Here is an 18,957-nt window from a genome sequence, read left to right as displayed (position 1 = left end):
TAGTAGTGGCTGATTGAATTGACATTTGGGTCTTTATTGATGGCAGTTCGGACATGTGTTTTATTAATTGATGTTCTTTATCAGATTTGTTTGTTTTTCTTTTATCAATGTTTTAAATTGGACTTGTGCATTTTTGTGATCAATGTTCTGCATTAGACTTGTGGACTTTTTTTTTTTTGTGATGGCTTTTTATGAGCTCTGTTTGAAATTAGACTTGTGTGTTTTTTGCGATCATTGTTTAGTATCGAATTTTTTTTTTTTTTTTTTTAAAGAATCATGTGCTTTTTTTTAGTAGCTGAATGAATTGACATTTTCTTCTTTGGAGATGGCTGTTTGGAATCAGACATGTGTATATTACTTAAGCTCTTCATCGGATTTGTGTGTTTTTATGATCAATATTGTGTTTTTCGTAGTGGTTGTTTAAATTAATTGGTTTTTTTTTGTGATGGCTGTTTGGATTCAGACTTTTGCATTTTTTTGTTTGTTTGTTTGTTGTTATTTAGAATTAACTTGATTATTTTTTGACAGTTAATATTTGGAATCTACTTGATAACTTTTCTTTATGACTGCTTGGAATCGACTTTTGTGTTATTTGTAGTGGCTGTCTGGAATTATGTTGTATTATTTTGTTATGGCCTTTCAGAATCAAACTTATATTTTTTTTTTAGGTTATTTAGATTTGATTTATTTATTTTTTTTTGCTTTAGCTATTATAATCCAAATTTGCTTTTTTGTGATGACTTTTCATATTGACACTGGTTGAATAAAAATTTAATTATTTTTTATTTCACATGATGAAAGTTTACCTTTTATTTTGCAGTAATTAGATTCATTGTGAAGATGTGTGCACTGGGCTGGAACATTTCCAGAGAAAGCTGGACTAGCCATGCATCAGGTAATTATTTACTATTACTGAATGTTATTAAGGTATTATCTTACACCTATCTTTTCCTCAACTGATCTTAGGTACCCATTAGAGTTGGGTTGACTTGGAATTATCATAAATTTCCTGGAATTCAAAACCCCAGTTTTTATTATGTTGTAACCTTCAGCCACCAAATCATCTAGTTAGTAGGTGAAAGAAGTGTATACCAAAAAATGGATGCAAAAACTATTATCTAACATAGAGAACATAAATTTAGATCTCTACTTATCTATCATGATCTAGTCAATCTTGATTAGAGTTTATAATAATTTTAGATTCTAGATCTAAAGCTAAATAATATATTCTATTTCTATATTTTTCAATAGACTCTAGACTAGATTGTCACTAGATCTTGTTAGTCATCTAGACAATCTCATCTTATTTCTAAGTTTACTCAAGACTATGGTCTCTAGCAAATATTAGAATTTTTTTTAAATTCAGGAATTAAAAGGGCGCCTCGGAGTAACCCACCCAACTTTAATGGGTACCTGACATTAGTTGGGGAAATGTATTTGCATATGGCCATTGTGCTGGCAGTGCTGGCAGTGCTGGCCTTTGGTGATTGGATGCCATAGGCAAGGTGAATTTGGTGGCCCTTAATTAAAAAGAAATTGTGAAAAGTTAAAAATAAGGCTATTTCAATTGTTTGGTTGAAATAATCAATGCTGGCGAGTAACAAAATATTATAATGTCATTTAATTAAGCCCTTAGTTTTCAAATTATTTTTTTTGTAGATCTTGATATATGTATTACATACATTTTAATTTATATATGTTATGGATTTAGTTTATTTATAAAGCAGTTTAATAAATATTCTTTTCTATTTTTTTTCAGCATACTAGCCAAGATTGATACCTCTCCACAAATCAACAAAGACATCAATGAAGCTTTGTTAAAGCTAGTGACAATTTACATGTTTTCTTATGTGGCTTAATTATAATAATGTCAAGAAAGCTAATTAAATAAGAACTATACATTTTATTGTCAGGCTTATGTTAGTCTTACCTATTTCTGTAATTTCTTATTCTTCATTATGGGGGGCATTATGAATCTTAGATAGTTTTCAATGGACCTCATTCACCAATTGTAAACAAACAACATTTAGCCACATGGTGCTTTATCTCTTCTATATAATTTACGATCTCATGTGTAATTCATGATGGTTGTCACGAGACAGTTTTTTTCATTGTTTTATCAATAAGATCACATGACTAAATGTTGGTGAATGAGGTCCATTATAAGATAAGTTAATTTTTATTGATTTAATCAAATGGATATTCAGTTTGACTACAATTTTGCTTATAAAAAGCTCAATCGTATAGTTTTGTATTAAATAATAGTTTAATTGCGTTTTAGGTACTGATAGTTAGTATGCTATGTAATATTAAAATGCAGTTTTTTATTATTAAAAATCATTGTTATGTAAATAATATAAGCTAGGCAGGGGGTCTACCGAAAAGCAGAAAACATGGCAAGGGGTCTACGAGACAAAAAAGTTTGGGAACTACTGGTCTACAGTGAAATCAGTCACGGGATAGTGAATTCTCGAAAAAAAAAAAATTTAAAAAAAATTTATCTAAAAAAAAATTTAAAAAAATAAAAATGAAAAAATAAAAATGAAAAAAAATTTAAAAATTTAAAAAAAAAAAGATAAAAAAAATTATTAAAAAAAATTATAAAAAAATTTTTTTTTAAATTTAAAAAAAAAATTAAAAAAAAAAAAAAAAAAATTCAACAAAATTTTTTTTTTTAAATGTAAAGAAAATTTAGAAAAAAAAATTAAAAAAAAAATTATAAAAAAAAAAAATTAAAAAAAAAAGAAAAAAAAAAAGATGAAAAATAATAATAAAAAAGATAAAAAAAAATAAAAATTTAAAAAAAAATTTTAAAAATTTTTTTTAAAAATTAAAAAATAACAAAAAAATAACCAAAAAAAAAAAAAAAAAATTATCTAAAAAAAAAATAAAAAAAATAAGTTAAGCAGGGGGTCTACCGAAAAGCAGAAAACATGGCAAGGGGTCTATGAGACAAAAAAGTTTGGGAACCACTGCTCTAGATCTACATATTTAATATTAGAATCATCATTAGAGTTTGTCTAGTAGAGTCTAGAAAAGAATGTATAGATTACTATAGTCCTAGTATTCTAGATTATTAGTCTAGATCTAACTAAAAATTTTCAATAAATATTCTGGATTTCTTCAGCTTGGTCCATGTCGATCCTATCGTCTTTGCCTTATGGTCTACCGTTCTTCTGTTTTCTTTGCTTTGAAATCTAGATTGACTAGATCTACACAATGTCAATATAATTTCTAGATCTATATATCTAAGACTAATTAGTATGGGCTTAATATTACTGTATTATTTAGTTTAACTACAATTTTTCAGGTCAGCAGCATTACAGTAAGCACTGGTACAGCGTACCAGCACTTTTTTCAATGCAGCGAAAAAGTTACTTTTGTATTTTAAAGTTTATTATTTATTTATTAGTTGTTAAAAGGCAATCCATCACTGAGCTCCGGCACCTATTTCTTTACAAAAAAGCACTGATTACCTGTATATTCTTTAACAATAACGGTTTACTATTCTCAGGAATTAGTCATTCAAAAGACGGTGAGGAAAAGAATGGTCGACAAACCTTGTGTGGTGCCTTAACAGTCCAACAGACTAAGGGATATATAAAGGTGAATTTAATTTATATCTTGATCTATATAAGTTGATTTACTGGACTAAAAATCTAGATATTGGTAAAACTTTGCTATTCTATTCTAAATCTAGTGTGACATTCCATATTTTTTATTCTGATTTTAGATAGATCTTGATTAGATCTAGATCCCATATGTATAGGACTTAGCACTAGATCTCTAGAAATTATTGTATATGATGCTAGATCTAGAAAATCTAGACTTGATCATAGAAATCTTCAAGAAAAATAATGAACTAACCTAGACAGATCTCTTGAATTACATTGTAAATCATCTTGTTGAATTATCTCCACCACCTTCAGTCAATAGACAACTATGGCTCATACGAGAACAAGAGCCTCTGCGTTGGCATCGACTATTTTCCAATCATTTCTGTTCAGCTTCATTCATATTAAAATACATTTTAAAGGTTTTTATTACTTAATAGAAAAGATCTAGAATTTTAATAAGAATCTAGTCTATCTAGATCTAAAATTCTAGATTCACCCAATTTTATGTATACAAGTAGTATGGGTTTAGGATTGGCTTAATAGTATTTATCTTGAATCAGTTTGTTAATCTACATTATATGGGTATGATAGTTGTACATCTTCTACTAGATCAAGTTAAATATAGCTATCCTTTTCTAGATGTAATGTGAAAGTGTACCTTATAGTATTTTTCATTCTTAGGTGGATCTTGATAAAACTGCCTTGTTTTGTGGTTTGCACGAGACGGTTGACACAATGATCTGAAGTTCAAACTGCCATTTTCTACTGTCCGCTGCGAGATCTTGGCTGGAATGTAAAAGGAATGTCCAAAATATTTAAATGACAAACAGGATGGGAACTGATTATGAGGAATGTATGTCCAGTTTTTTTTTGTTTTTTTTTAAATACAGATATGAAAGATGACAGTACCCTAACTTAGAGTCATAGGTCTTTCATTAATTTATTTACTCAGATGCTGAAACAGACATCTGGCATATTCCTATAATCAGTATCATGGCCTTTGTATACAACAAAATTGATTGGAACTCCTACACTAGAAATATAATTCAAGATTTAAATAAGGCACTGGTCATAGTTTTAGAAAGAGTGGCTAGCATTCTGGTAAGATATTTTATTAATAATTAGAAATTAAATTAAATTTTATGTAATGATTTTAAATTTCTTTTTTAAGAATTATGGTCCATGTTTTCCCCATTTGTGTACAAAGAAGGAAGAAAGAGAGATGGGAAGACATCAAAGAATGTGCAGGTCTGCCATGAAATTGTTTATCTAGGACTAAGTACAGAGAGGAATATAGAAGGGCTGTTGACAGATCTTGTGTGGTGCCCCCATGGTTCAACAGACTGATTGATAGGTAATGGTAAGAATTTAATGTATTTTGATTCTTACTTGTCATTTTTGTGATTAATGCTCAGAATAGAATTTGTACATTTTAATTTTTTTTTTATGTGGTTATTTAGAATTTGCATTCAAGTTTTTCGTAGTGGCTGTTTCAATCGACATATGCTTTTTGTGATTTCTGTTTGGAATCAAACTTGTGCATTCATTTTATAATTATTTAGGATGGACATTTTTTAATTTTTTTTTTGTAACTGATGTTTGACATCGGACTTGTGTTGTTTTTTGTTTTTTTTTAGAATCAACGTGTTTTGTATAGTGGCTGTTTGAATAGAAATTTGCTTTTTTCGGGATGTCTGTTTGGAATGAAATTGTGCTTTTTTGTAATGGCTGACTGGAATCGGACTTGTGTGATTATGTTATCGATTTTCAGAATTGGACTTCTGCCTTTTTATGATCAGTAATAGAAATCCGACTTGCACATTTTTTTTTGGTGGTTATTAAAATTTTTGTGATGGGTGTTATTAATCATACTTCTGCTTTTTTGTGTGGGCTGTTTGAAAAAGATTTGTGTTTTTCTGTGATGGATATTCACATTCCGAGTTGTGCATTTACTTTGTGTTTTTTTAGAATGGCATTTTTATTTGTTTATTTTATGTGATGGCTGTTAGAAGTCTGACTTGTGCCTCCTTTTTATGATCGGTGTGGAGTTCGAAACTGGACTTGGTGGGGTTTTTTTGTGATCAATGTTCGGCATAAGACTTGTTTTGTTTTTTTTAATCAACTGATTTTTTTTGGTAGTGGCTGATTGAATTGACATTTGGGTCTTTATTGATGGCAGTTCGGACATGTGTTTTTTTAATTGATGTTCTTTATCAGATTTGTTTGTTTTTCTTTTATCAATGTTTTAAATTGGACTTGTGCATTTTTGTGATCAATGTTCTGCATTAGACTTGTGGGCTTTTTTTTTTTTGTGATGGCTTTTTATGAGCTCTGTTTGAAATTAGACTTGTGTGTTTTTTGCGATCATTGTTTAGTATCGAATTTTTTTTTATTTTTTTTTAAAGAATCATGTGCTTTTTTTTAGTAGCTGAATGAATTGACATTTTCTTCTTTGGAGATGGCTGTTTTGAATCAGACATGTGTATATTACTTAAGCTCTTCATCGGATTTGTGTGTTTTTATGATCAATATTGTGTTTTTCGTAGTGGTTGTTTAAATTAATTGGTTTTTTTTTTGTGATGGCTGTTTGGATTCAGACTTTTGCATTTGTTTGTTTGTTTGTTTGTTGTTATTTAGAATTAACTTGATTATTTTTTGGCAGTTAATATTTGGAATCTACTTGATAACTTTTCTTTATGACTGCTTGGAATCGACTTTTGTGTTATTTGTAGTGGCTGTCTGGAATTATGTTGTATTATTTTGTTATGGCCTTTCAGAATCAAATTTATATTATTTTTTTTTAGGTTATTTAGATTTGATTTATTTTTTTTTTGCTTTAGCTATTATAATCCAAATTTGCTTTTTTGTGATGACTTTTCATATTGACACTGGTTGAATAAAAATTTAATTATTTTTTATTTCACATGATAAAAGTTTACCTTTTATTTTGCAGTAATTAGATTCATTGTGAAGATGTGTGCACTGGGCTGGAACATTTCCAGAGAAAGCTGGACTAGCCATGCATCAGGTAATTATTTACTATTACTGAATGTTATTAAGGTATTATCTTACACCTATCTTTTCCTCAACTGATCTTAGGTACCCATTAGAGTTGGGTTGACTATGAATTATCATAAATTTCCTGGAATTCAAAACCCCAGTTTTTATTATGTTGTAACCTTCAGCCACCAAATCATCTAGTTAGTAGGTGAAAGAAGTGTATACCAAAAAATGGATGCAAAAACTATTATCTAACATAGAGAACATAAATTTAGATCTCTACTTATCTATCATGATCTAGTCAATCTTGATTAGAGTTTATAATAATTTTAGATTCTAGATCTAAAGCTAAATAATATATTCTATTTCTATATTTTTCAATAGACTCTAGACTAGATTGTCACTAGATCTTGTTAGTCATCTAGACAATCTCATCTTATTTCTAAGTTTACTCAAGACTATGGTCTCTAGCAAATATTAGAATTTTTTTTAAATTCAGGAATTAAAAGGGCGCCTCGGAGTAACCCACCCAACTTTAATGGGTACCTGACATTAGTTGGGGAAATGTATTTGCATATGGCCATTGTGCTGGCAGTGCTGGCAGTGCTGGCCTTTGGTGATTGGATGCCATAGGCAAGGTGAATTTGGTGGCCCTTAATTAAAAAGAAATTGTGAAAAGTTAAAAATAAGGCTATTTCAATTGTTTGGTTGAAATAATCAATGCTGGCGAGTAACAAAATATTATAATGTCATTTAATTAAGCCCTTAGTTTTCAAATTATTTTTTTTGTAGATCTTGATATATGTATTACATACATTTTAATTTATATATGTTATGGATTTAGTTTATTTATAAAGCAGTTTAATAAATATTCTTTTCTATTTTTTTTCAGCATACTAGCCAAGATTGATACCTCTCCACAAATCAACAAAGACATCAATGAAGCTTTGTTAAAGCTAGTGACAATTTACATGTTTTCTTATGTGGCTTAATTATAATAATGTCAAGAAAGCTAATTAAATAAGAACTATACATTTTATTGTCAGGCTTATGTTAGTCTTACCTATTTCTGTAATTTCTTATTCTTCATTATGGGGGGCATTATGAATCTTAGATAGTTTTCAATGGACCTCATTCACCAATTGTAAACAAACAACATTTAGCCACATGGTGCTTTATCTCTTCTATATAATTTACGATCTCATGTGTAATTCATGATGGTTGTCACGAGACAGTTTTTTTCATTGTTTTATCAATAAGATCACATGACTAAATGTTGGTGAATGAGGTCCATTATAAGATAAGTTAATTTTTATTGATTTAATCAAATGGATATTCAGTTTGACTACAATTTTGCTTATAAAAAGCTCAATCGTATAGTTTTGTATTAAATAATAGTTTAATTGCGTTTTAGGTACTGATAGTTAGTATGCTATGTAATATTAAAATGCAGTTTTTTATTATTAAAAATCATTGTTATGTAAATAATATAAGCTAGGCAGGGGGTCTACCGAAAAGCAGAAAACATGGCAAGGGGTCTACGAGACAAAAAAGTTTGGGAACTACTGGTCTACAGTGAAATCAGTCACGGGATAGTGAATTCTCGAAAAAAAAAAAATTTAAAAAAAATTTATCTAAAAAAAAATTTAAAAAAATAAAAATGAAAAAATAAAAATGAAAAAAAATTTAAAAATTTAAAAAAAAAAAGATAAAAAAAATTATTAAAAAAAATTATAAAAAAATTTTTTTTTAAATTTAAAAAAAAAATTAAAAAAAAAAAAAAAAAAATTCAACAAAATTTTTTTTTTTAAATGTAAAGAAAATTTAGAAAAAAAAATTAAAAAAAAAATTATAAAAAAAAAAAATTAAAAAAAAAAGAAAAAAAAAAAGATGAAAAATAATAATAAAAAAGATAAAAAAAAATAAAAATTTAAAAAAAAATTTTAAAAATTTTTTTTAAAAATTAAAAAATAACAAAAAAATAACCAAAAAAAAAAAAAAAAAATTATCTAAAAAAAAAATAAAAAAAATAAGTTAAGCAGGGGGTCTACCGAAAAGCAGAAAACATGGCAAGGGGTCTATGAGACAAAAAAGTTTGGGAACCACTGCTCTAGATCTACATATTTAATATTAGAATCATCATTAGAGTTTGTCTAGTAGAGTCTAGAAAAGAATGTATAGATTACTATAGTCCTAGTATTCTAGATTATTAGTCTAGATCTAACTAAAAATTTTCAATAAATATTCTGGATTTCTTCAGCTTGGTCCATGTCGATCCTATCGTCTTTGCCTTATGGTCTACCGTTCTTCTGTTTTCTTTGCTTTGAAATCTAGATTGACTAGATCTACACAATGTCAATATAATTTCTAGATCTATATATCTAAGACTAATTAGTATGGGCTTAATATTACTGTATTATTTAGTTTAACTACAATTTTTCAGGTCAGCAGCATTACAGTAAGCACTGGTACAGCGTACCAGCACTTTTTTCAATGCAGCGAAAAAGTTACTTTTGTATTTTAAAGTTTATTATTTATTTATTAGTTGTTAAAAGGCAATCCATCACTGAGCTCCGGCACCTATTTCTTTACAAAAAAGCACTGATTACCTGTATATTCTTTAACAATAACGGTTTACTATTCTCAGGAATTAGTCATTCAAAAGACGGTGAGGAAAAGAATGGTCGACAAACCTTGTGTGGTGCCTTAACAGTCCAACAGACTAAGGGATATATAAAGGTGAATTTAATTTATATCTTGATCTATATAAGTTGATTTACTGGACTAAAAATCTAGATATTGGTAAAACTTTGCTATTCTATTCTAAATCTAGTGTGACATTCCATATTTTTTATTCTGATTTTAGATAGATCTTGATTAGATCTAGATCCCATATGTATAGGACTTAGCACTAGATCTCTAGAAATTATTGTATATGATGCTAGATCTAGAAAATCTAGACTTGATCATAGAAATCTTCAAGAAAAATAATGAACTAACCTAGACAGATCTCTTGAATTACATTGTAAATCATCTTGTTGAATTATCTCCACCACCTTCAGTCAATAGACAACTATGGCTCATACGAGAACAAGAGCCTCTGCGTTGGCATCGACTATTTTCCAATCATTTCTGTTCAGCTTCATTCATATTAAAATACATTTTAAAGGTTTTTATTACTTAATAGAAAAGATCTAGAATTTTAATAAGAATCTAGTCTATCTAGATCTAAAATTCTAGATTCACCCAATTTTATGTATACAAGTAGTATGGGTTTAGGATTGGCTTAATAGTATTTATCTTGAATCAGTTTGTTAATCTACATTATATGGGTATGATAGTTGTACATCTTCTACTAGATCAAGTTAAATATAGCTATCCTTTTCTAGATGTAATGTGAAAGTGTACCTTATAGTATTTTTCATTCTTAGGTGGATCTTGATAAAACTGCCTTGTTTTGTGGTTTGCACGAGACGGTTGACACAATGATCTGAAGTTCAAACTGCCATTTTCTACTGTCCGCTGCGAGATCTTGGCTGGAATGTAAAAGGAATGTCCAAAATATTTAAATGACAAACAGGATGGGAACTGATTATGAGGAATGTATGTCCAGTTTTTTTTTGTTTTTTTTTAAATACAGATATGAAAGATGACAGTACCCTAACTTAGAGTCATAGGTCTTTCATTAATTTATTTACTCAGATGCTGAAACAGACATCTGGCATATTCCTATAATCAGTATCATGGCCTTTGTATACAACAAAATTGATTGGAACTCCTACACTAGAAATATAATTCAAGATTTAAATAAGGCACTGGTCATAGTTTTAGAAAGAGTGGCTAGCATTCTGGTAAGATATTTTATTAATAATTAGAAATTAAATTAAATTTTATGTAATGATTTTAAATTTCTTTTTTAAGAATTATGGTCCATGTTTTCCCCATTTGTGTACAAAGAAGGAAGAAAGAGAGATGGGAAGACATCAAAGAATGTGCAGGTCTGCCATGAAATTGTTTATCTAGGACTAAGTACAGAGAGGAATATAGAAGGGCTGTTGACAGATCTTGTGTGGTGCCCCCATGGTTCAACAGACTGATTGATAGGTAATGGTAAGAATTTAATGTATTTTGATTCTTACTTGTCATTTTTGTGATTAATGCTCAGAATAGAATTTGTACATTTTAATTTTTTTTTTATGTGGTTATTTAGAATTTGCATTCAAGTTTTTCGTAGTGGCTGTTTCAATCGACATATGCTTTTTGTGATTTCTGTTTGGAATCAAACTTGTGCATTCATTTTATAATTATTTAGGATGGACATTTTTTAATTTTTTTTTTGTAACTGATGTTTGACATCGGACTTGTGTTGTTTTTTGTTTTTTTTTAGAATCAACGTGTTTTGTATAGTGGCTGTTTGAATAGAAATTTGCTTTTTTCGGGATGTCTGTTTGGAATGAAATTGTGCTTTTTTGTAATGGCTGACTGGAATCGGACTTGTGTGATTATGTTATCGATTTTCAGAATTGGACTTCTGCCTTTTTATGATCAGTAATAGAAATCCGACTTGCACATTTTTTTTTGGTGGTTATTAAAATTTTTGTGATGGGTGTTATTAATCATACTTCTGCTTTTTTGTGTGGGCTGTTTGAAAAAGATTTGTGTTTTTCTGTGATGGATATTCACATTCCGAGTTGTGCATTTACTTTGTGTTTTTTTAGAATGGCATTTTTATTTGTTTATTTTATGTGATGGCTGTTAGAAGTCTGACTTGTGCCTCCTTTTTATGATCGGTGTGGAGTTCGAAACTGGACTTGGTGGGGTTTTTTTGTGATCAATGTTCGGCATAAGACTTGTTTTGTTTTTTTTAATCAACTGATTTTTTTTGGTAGTGGCTGATTGAATTGACATTTGGGTCTTTATTGATGGCAGTTCGGACATGTGTTTTTTTAATTGATGTTCTTTATCAGATTTGTTTGTTTTTCTTTTATCAATGTTTTAAATTGGACTTGTGCATTTTTGTGATCAATGTTCTGCATTAGACTTGTGGGCTTTTTTTTTTTTGTGATGGCTTTTTATGAGCTCTGTTTGAAATTAGACTTGTGTGTTTTTTGCGATCATTGTTTAGTATCGAATTTTTTTTTATTTTTTTTTAAAGAATCATGTGCTTTTTTTTAGTAGCTGAATGAATTGACATTTTCTTCTTTGGAGATGGCTGTTTTGAATCAGACATGTGTATATTACTTAAGCTCTTCATCGGATTTGTGTGTTTTTATGATCAATATTGTGTTTTTCGTAGTGGTTGTTTAAATTAATTGGTTTTTTTTTTGTGATGGCTGTTTGGATTCAGACTTTTGCATTTGTTTGTTTGTTTGTTTGTTGTTATTTAGAATTAACTTGATTATTTTTTGGCAGTTAATATTTGGAATCTACTTGATAACTTTTCTTTATGACTGCTTGGAATCGACTTTTGTGTTATTTGTAGTGGCTGTCTGGAATTATGTTGTATTATTTTGTTATGGCCTTTCAGAATCAAATTTATATTATTTTTTTTTAGGTTATTTAGATTTGATTTATTTTTTTTTTGCTTTAGCTATTATAATCCAAATTTGCTTTTTTGTGATGACTTTTCATATTGACACTGGTTGAATAAAAATTTAATTATTTTTTATTTCACATGATAAAAGTTTACCTTTTATTTTGCAGTAATTAGATTCATTGTGAAGATGTGTGCACTGGGCTGGAACATTTCCAGAGAAAGCTGGACTAGCCATGCATCAGGTAATTATTTACTATTACTGAATGTTATTAAGGTATTATCTTACACCTATCTTTTCCTCAACTGATCTTAGGTACCCATTAGAGTTGGGTTGACTATGAATTATCATAAATTTCCTGGAATTCAAAACCCCAGTTTTTATTATGTTGTAACCTTCAGCCACCAAATCATCTAGTTAGTAGGTGAAAGAAGTGTATACCAAAAAATGGATGCAAAAACTATTATCTAACATAGAGAACATAAATTTAGATCTCTACTTATCTATCATGATCTAGTCAATCTTGATTAGAGTTTATAATAATTTTAGATTCTAGATCTAAAGCTAAATAATATATTCTATTTCTATATTTTTCAATAGACTCTAGACTAGATTGTCACTAGATCTTGTTAGTCATCTAGACAATCTCATCTTATTTCTAAGTTTACTCAAGACTATGGTCTCTAGCAAATATTAGAATTTTTTTTAAATTCAGGAATTAAAAGGGCGCCTCGGAGTAACCCACCCAACTTTAATGGGTACCTGACATTAGTTGGGGAAATGTATTTGCATATGGCCATTGTGCTGGCAGTGCTGGCAGTGCTGGCCTTTGGTGATTGGATGCCATAGGCAAGGTGAATTTGGTGGCCCTTAATTAAAAAGAAATTGTGAAAAGTTAAAAATAAGGCTATTTCAATTGTTTGGTTGAAATAATCAATGCTGGCGAGTAACAAAATATTATAATGTCATTTAATTAAGCCCTTAGTTTTCAAATTATTTTTTTTGTAGATCTTGATATATGTATTACATACATTTTAATTTATATATGTTATGGATTTAGTTTATTTATAAAGCAGTTTAATAAATATTCTTTTCTATTTTTTTTCAGCATACTAGCCAAGATTGATACCTCTCCACAAATCAACAAAGACATCAATGAAGCTTTGTTAAAGCTAGTGACAATTTACATGTTTTCTTATGTGGCTTAATTATAATAATGTCAAGAAAGCTAATTAAATAAGAACTATACATTTTATTGTCAGGCTTATGTTAGTCTTACCTATTTCTGTAATTTCTTATTCTTCATTATGGGGGGCATTATGAATCTTAGATAGTTTTCAATGGACCTCATTCACCAATTGTAAACAAACAACATTTAGCCACATGGTGCTTTATCTCTTCTATATAATTTACGATCTCATGTGTAATTCATGATGGTTGTCACGAGACAGTTTTTTTCATTGTTTTATCAATAAGATCACATGACTAAATGTTGGTGAATGAGGTCCATTCTAAGATAAGTTAATTTTTATTGATTTAATCAAATGGATATTCAGTTTGACTACAATTTTGCTTATAAAAAGCTCAATCGTATAGTTTTGTATTAAATAATAGTTTAATTGCGTTTTAGGTACTGATAGTTAGTATGCTATGTAATATTAAAATGCAGTTTTTTATTATTAAAAATCATTGTTATGTAAATAATATAAGCTAAGCAGGGGGTCTACCGAAAAGCAGAAAACATGGCAAGGGGTCTACGAGACAAAAAAGTTTGGGAACTACTGGTCTACAGTGAAATCAGTCACGGGATAGTGAATTCTCGAAAAAAAAAAATTTAAAAAAAATTTATCTAAAAAAAAATTTAAAAAAATAAAAATGAAAAAATAAAAATGAAAAAAAATTTAAAAATTTAAAAAAAAAAAGATAAAAAAAATTATTAAAAAAAATTATAAAAAAATTTTTTTTTAAATTTAAAAAAAAAATTAAAAAAAAAAAAAAAAAATTCAACAAAATTTTTTTTTTAAATGTAAAGAAAATTTAGAAAAAAAAATTAAAAAAAAAATTATAAAAAAAAAAAAATTAAAAAAAAAAGAAAAAAAAAAAGATGAAAAATAATAATAAAAAAGATAAAAAAAAATAAAAATTTAAAAAAAAATTTTAAAAATTTTTTTTAAAAATTAAAAAATAACAAAAAAATAACCAAAAAAAAAAAAAAAAAAAAAAATTATCTAAAAAAAAAATAAAAAAAATAAGTTAAGCAGGGGGTCTACCGAAAAGCAGAAAACATGGCAAGGGGTCTATGAGACAAAAAAGTTTGGGAACCACTGCTCTAGATCTACATATTTAATATTAGAATCATCATTAGAGTTTGTCTAGTAGAGTCTAGAAAAGAATGTATAGATTACTATAGTCCTAGTATTCTAGATTATTAGTCTAGATCTAACTAAAAATTTTCAATAAATATTCTGGATTTCTTCAGCTTGGTCCATGTCGATCCTATCGTCTTTGCCTTATGGTCTACCGTTCTTCTGTTTTCTTTGCTTTGAAATCTAGATTGACTAGATCTACACAATGTCAATATAATTTCTAGATCTATATATCTAAGACTAATTAGTATGGGCTTAATATTACTGTATTATTTAGTTTAACTACAATTTTTCAGGTCAGCAGCATTACAGTAAGCACTGGTACAGCGTACCAGCACTTTTTTCAATGCAGCGAAAAAGTTACTTTTGTATTTTAAAGTTTATTATTTATTTATTAGTTGTTAAAAGGCAATCCATCACTGAGCTCCGGCACCTATTTCTTTACAAAAAAGCACTGATTACCTGTATATTCTTTAACAATAACGGTTTACTATTCTCAGGAATTAGTCATTCAAAAGACGGTGAGGAAAAGAATGGTCGACAAACCTTGTGTGGTGCCTTAACAGTCCAACAGACTAAGGGATATATAAAGGTGAATTTAATTTATATCTTGATCTATATAAGTTGATTTACTGGACTAAAAATCTAGATATTGGTAAAACTTTGCTATTCTATTCTAAATCTAGTGTGACATTCCATATTTTTTATTCTGATTTTAGATAGATCTTGATTAGATCTAGATCCCATATGTATAGGACTTAGCACTAGATCTCTAGAAATTATTGTATATGATGCTAGATCTAGAAAATCTAGACTTGATCATAGAAATCTTCAAGAAAAATAATGAACTAACCTAGACAGATCTCTTGAATTACATTGTAAATCATCTTGTTGAATTATCTCCACCACCTTCAGTCAATAGACAACTATGGCTCATACGAGAACAAGAGCCTCTGCGTTGGCATCGACTATTTTCCAATCATTTCTGTTCAGCTTCATCCATATTAAAATACATTTTAAAGGTTTTTATTACTTAATAGAAAAGATCTAGAATTTTAATAAGAATCTAGTCTATCTAGATCTAAAATTCTAGATCCACCCAATTTTATGTATACAAGTAGTATGGGTGTAGGATTGGCTTAATAGTATTTATCTTGAATCAGTTTGTTAATCTACATTATATGGGTATGATAGTTGTACATCTTCTACTAGATCAAGTTAAATATAGCTATCCTTTTCTAGATGTAATGTGAAAGTGTACCTTATAGTATTTTTCATTCTTAGGTGGATCTTGATAAAACTGCCTTGTTTTGTGGTTTGCACGAGACGGTTGACACAATGATCTGAAGTTCAAACTGCCATTTTCTACTGTCCGCTGCGAGATCTTGGCTGGAATGTAAAAGGAATGTCCAAAATATTTAAATGACAAACAGGATGGGAACTGATTATGAGGAATGTATGTCCAGTTTTTTTTTGTTTTTTTTTAAATACAGATATGAAAGATGACAGTACCCTAACTTAGAGTCATAGGTCTTTCATTAATTTATTTACTCAGATGCTGAAACAGACATCTGGCATATTCCTATAATCAGTATCATGGCCTTTGTATACAACAAAATTGATTGGAACTCCTACACTAGAAATATAATTCAAGATTTAAATAAGGCACTGGTCATAGTTTTAGAAAGAGTGGCTAGCATTCTGGTAAGATATTTTATTAATAATTAGAAATTAAATTAAATTTTATGTAATGATTTTAAATTTCTTTTTTAAGAATTATGGTCCATTTTTTCCCCATTTGTGTACAAAGAAGGAAGAAAGAGAGATGGGAAGACATCAAAGAATGGACAGGTCTGCCATGAAATGTTTTATCCATGGCTAAGTACAGAGAGGAATATAGAAGGGCTGTTGACAGATCTTGTGTAGTGCCCCCATGGTTCAACAGACTGATTGATAGGTAATGGTAAGAATTTAATGTATTTTGTAAAACAATTATAAAAATTGGTGTTAATTACATTAAGGGACTTAATCACTTTTTTTATTTCCAGAAAATAATACCAGGGTTATGGTCCTTTCACTGTTGAGTTCCAGGATGAAGAATGAAAGACAGAGAGCAATGTGAAGACATCAAAGAATGTGCAGGTCTGCCATGAAATTGTTTATCTAGGACTAAGTACAGAGAGGAATATAGAAGGGCTGTCGACAGATCTTGTGTGGTGCCCCCATGGTTCAACAGACTGATTGATAGGTAATGGTAAGAATTTAATGTATTTTGATTCTTACTTGTCATTTTTGTGATTAATGCTCAGAATAGAATTTGTACATTTTAATTTTTTTTTTATGTGGTTATTTAGAATTTGCATTCAAGTTTTTCGTAGTGGCTGTTTGAATCGACATATGCTTTTTGTGATTTCTGTTTGGAATCAAACTTGTGCATTCATTTTATAATTATTTAGAATGGACATTTTTTAATTTTTTTTTTGTAACTGATGTTTGACATCGGACTTGTGTTGTTTTTTGTTTTTTTTTAGAATCAACGTGTTTTGTATAGTGGCTGTTTGAATAGAAATTTGCTTTTTTCGGGATGTCTGTTTGGAATGAAATTGTGCTTTTTTGTAATGGCTGACTGGAATCGGACTTGTGTGATTATGTTATCGATTTTCAGAATTGGACTTGTGCCTTTTTATGATCAGTAATAGAAATCCGACTTGCGCATTTTTTTTTGGTGGTTATTAAAATTTTTGTGATGGGTGTTTTTAATCATACTTCTGCTTTTTTGTGTGGGCTGTTTGAAAAAGACTTGTGTTTTTCTGTGATGGATATTCACATTCCGAGTTGTGCATTTACTTTGTGTTTTTTTAGAATGGCATTTTTATTTGTTTATTTTATGTGATGGCTGTTAGAAGTCTGACTTGTGCCTCCTTTTTATGATCGGTGTGGAGTTCGAAACTGGACTTGGTGGGTTTTTTTTGTGATCAATGTTCGGCATAAGACTTGTTTTGTTTTTTTTAATCAACTGATTTTTTTTTAGTAGTGGCTGATTGAATTGACATTTGGGTCTTTATTGATGGCAGTTCGGACATGTGTTTTTTTAATTGATGTTCTTTATCAGATTTGTTTGTTTTTCTTTTATCAATGTTTTAAATTGGACTTGTGCATTTTTGTGATCAATGTTCTGCATTAGACTTGTGGACTTTTTTTTTTTTGTGATGGCTTTTTATGAGCTCTGTTTGAAATTAGACTTGTGTGTTTTTTGCGATCATTGTTTAGTATCGAATTTTTTTTATTTTTTTTTTAAAGAATCATGTGCTTTTTTTTAGTAGCTGAATGAATTGACATTTTCTTCTTTGGAGATGGCTGTTTGGAATCAGACATGTGTATATTACTTAAGCTCTTCATCGGATTTGTGTGTTTTTATGATCAATATTGTGTTTTTCGTAGTGGTTGTTTAAATTAATTGGTTTTTTTTTTGTGATGGCTGTTTGGATTCAGACTTTTGCATTTTTTTGTTTGTTTGTTTGTTGTTATTTAGAATTAACTTGATTATTTTTTGACAGTTAATATTTGGAATCTACTTGATAACTTTTCTTTATGACTGCTTGGAATCGACTTTTGTGTTATTTGTAGTGGCTGTCTGGAATTATGTTGTATTATTTTGTTATGGCCTTTCAGAATCAAACTTATATTTTTTTTTTAGGTTATTTAGATTTGATTTATTTATTTTTTTTGCTTTAGCTATTATAATCCAAATTTGCTTTTTTGTGATGACTTTTCATATTGACACTGGTTGAATAAAAATTTAATTATTTTTTATTTCACATGATGAAAGTTTACCTTTTATTTTGCAGTAATTAGATTCATTGTGAAGATGTGTGCACTGGGCTGGAACTTTTGCAGAGAAAGCTGGACTAGCCATGCATCAGGTAATTATTTACTATTACTGAATGTTATTAAGGTATTATCTTACACCTATCTTTTCCTCAACTGATCTTAGGTACCCATTAGAGTTGGGTTGACTTGGAATTATCATAAATTTCCTGGAATTCAAAACCCCAGTTTTTATTATGTTGTAACCTTCAGCCACCAAATCATCTAGTTAGTAGGTGAAAGAAGTGTATACCAAAAAATGGATGCAAAAACTATTATCTAACATAGAGAACATAAATTTAGATCTCTACTTATCTATCATGATCTAGTCAATCTTGATTAGAGTTTATAATAATTTTAGATTCTAGATCTAAAGCTAAATAATATATTCTATTTCTATATTTTTCAATAGACTCTAGACTAGATTGTCACTAGATCTTGTTAGTCATCTAGACAATCTCATCTTATTTCTAAGTTTACTCAAGACTATGGTCTCTATCAAAGATTAGAATTTTTTTTAAATTCAGGAATTAAAAGGGCGTCTCGGAGTAACCCACCCAACTTTAATGGGTA

The 18,957-nt window shown here is 28.9% G+C and overlaps 6 long non-coding RNA genes across 6 annotated transcripts; all 6 read left to right on the top strand.

Annotated features, from left to right (window-relative positions):
* The first annotated feature begins 199 nt into the window (after positions 1–199).
* On the top strand, positions 200–1,904 carry LOC129924155 (uncharacterized). Its single transcript, XR_008776110.1, has 2 exons — positions 200–895; positions 1,760–1,904. It is a non-coding gene; the product is annotated as an uncharacterized LOC129924155 (long non-coding RNA).
* Positions 1,905–3,251: 1,347 nt separating this feature from the next.
* LOC129924202 (uncharacterized) lies at positions 3,252–4,718 on the top strand. The gene is made up of 2 exons (XR_008776193.1): positions 3,252–3,606; positions 4,299–4,718. It is a non-coding gene; the product is annotated as an uncharacterized LOC129924202 (long non-coding RNA).
* An 812-nt stretch (positions 4,719–5,530) lies between these two features.
* On the top strand, positions 5,531–7,654 carry LOC129924154 (uncharacterized). Its single transcript, XR_008776109.1, has 2 exons — positions 5,531–6,645; positions 7,510–7,654. It is a non-coding gene; the product is annotated as an uncharacterized LOC129924154 (long non-coding RNA).
* Positions 7,655–9,001: 1,347 nt separating this feature from the next.
* Positions 9,002–10,468, top strand: LOC129924203 (uncharacterized). Its single transcript, XR_008776194.1, has 2 exons — positions 9,002–9,356; positions 10,049–10,468. It is a non-coding gene; the product is annotated as an uncharacterized LOC129924203 (long non-coding RNA).
* Positions 10,469–11,280: 812 nt separating this feature from the next.
* LOC129924156 (uncharacterized) lies at positions 11,281–13,949 on the top strand. The gene is made up of 2 exons (XR_008776111.1): positions 11,281–12,395; positions 13,260–13,949. It is a non-coding gene; the product is annotated as an uncharacterized LOC129924156 (long non-coding RNA).
* Positions 13,950–15,705: 1,756 nt separating this feature from the next.
* On the top strand, positions 15,706–17,987 carry LOC129924160 (uncharacterized). Its single transcript, XR_008776115.1, has 2 exons — positions 15,706–16,474; positions 16,566–17,987. It is a non-coding gene; the product is annotated as an uncharacterized LOC129924160 (long non-coding RNA).
* The last annotated feature ends 970 nt before the right edge of the window (positions 17,988–18,957 follow it).

The sequence above is a fragment of the Biomphalaria glabrata genome, unplaced genomic scaffold, assembly GCF_947242115.1.
Source record: "Biomphalaria glabrata unplaced genomic scaffold, xgBioGlab47.1 scaffold_19, whole genome shotgun sequence".
Taxonomy (NCBI): domain Eukaryota; kingdom Metazoa; phylum Mollusca; class Gastropoda; family Planorbidae; genus Biomphalaria; species Biomphalaria glabrata.
The sequence above is the reverse complement of the archived record's forward strand: the minus strand, read 5'-3'. Positions and strand labels throughout refer to the sequence as shown.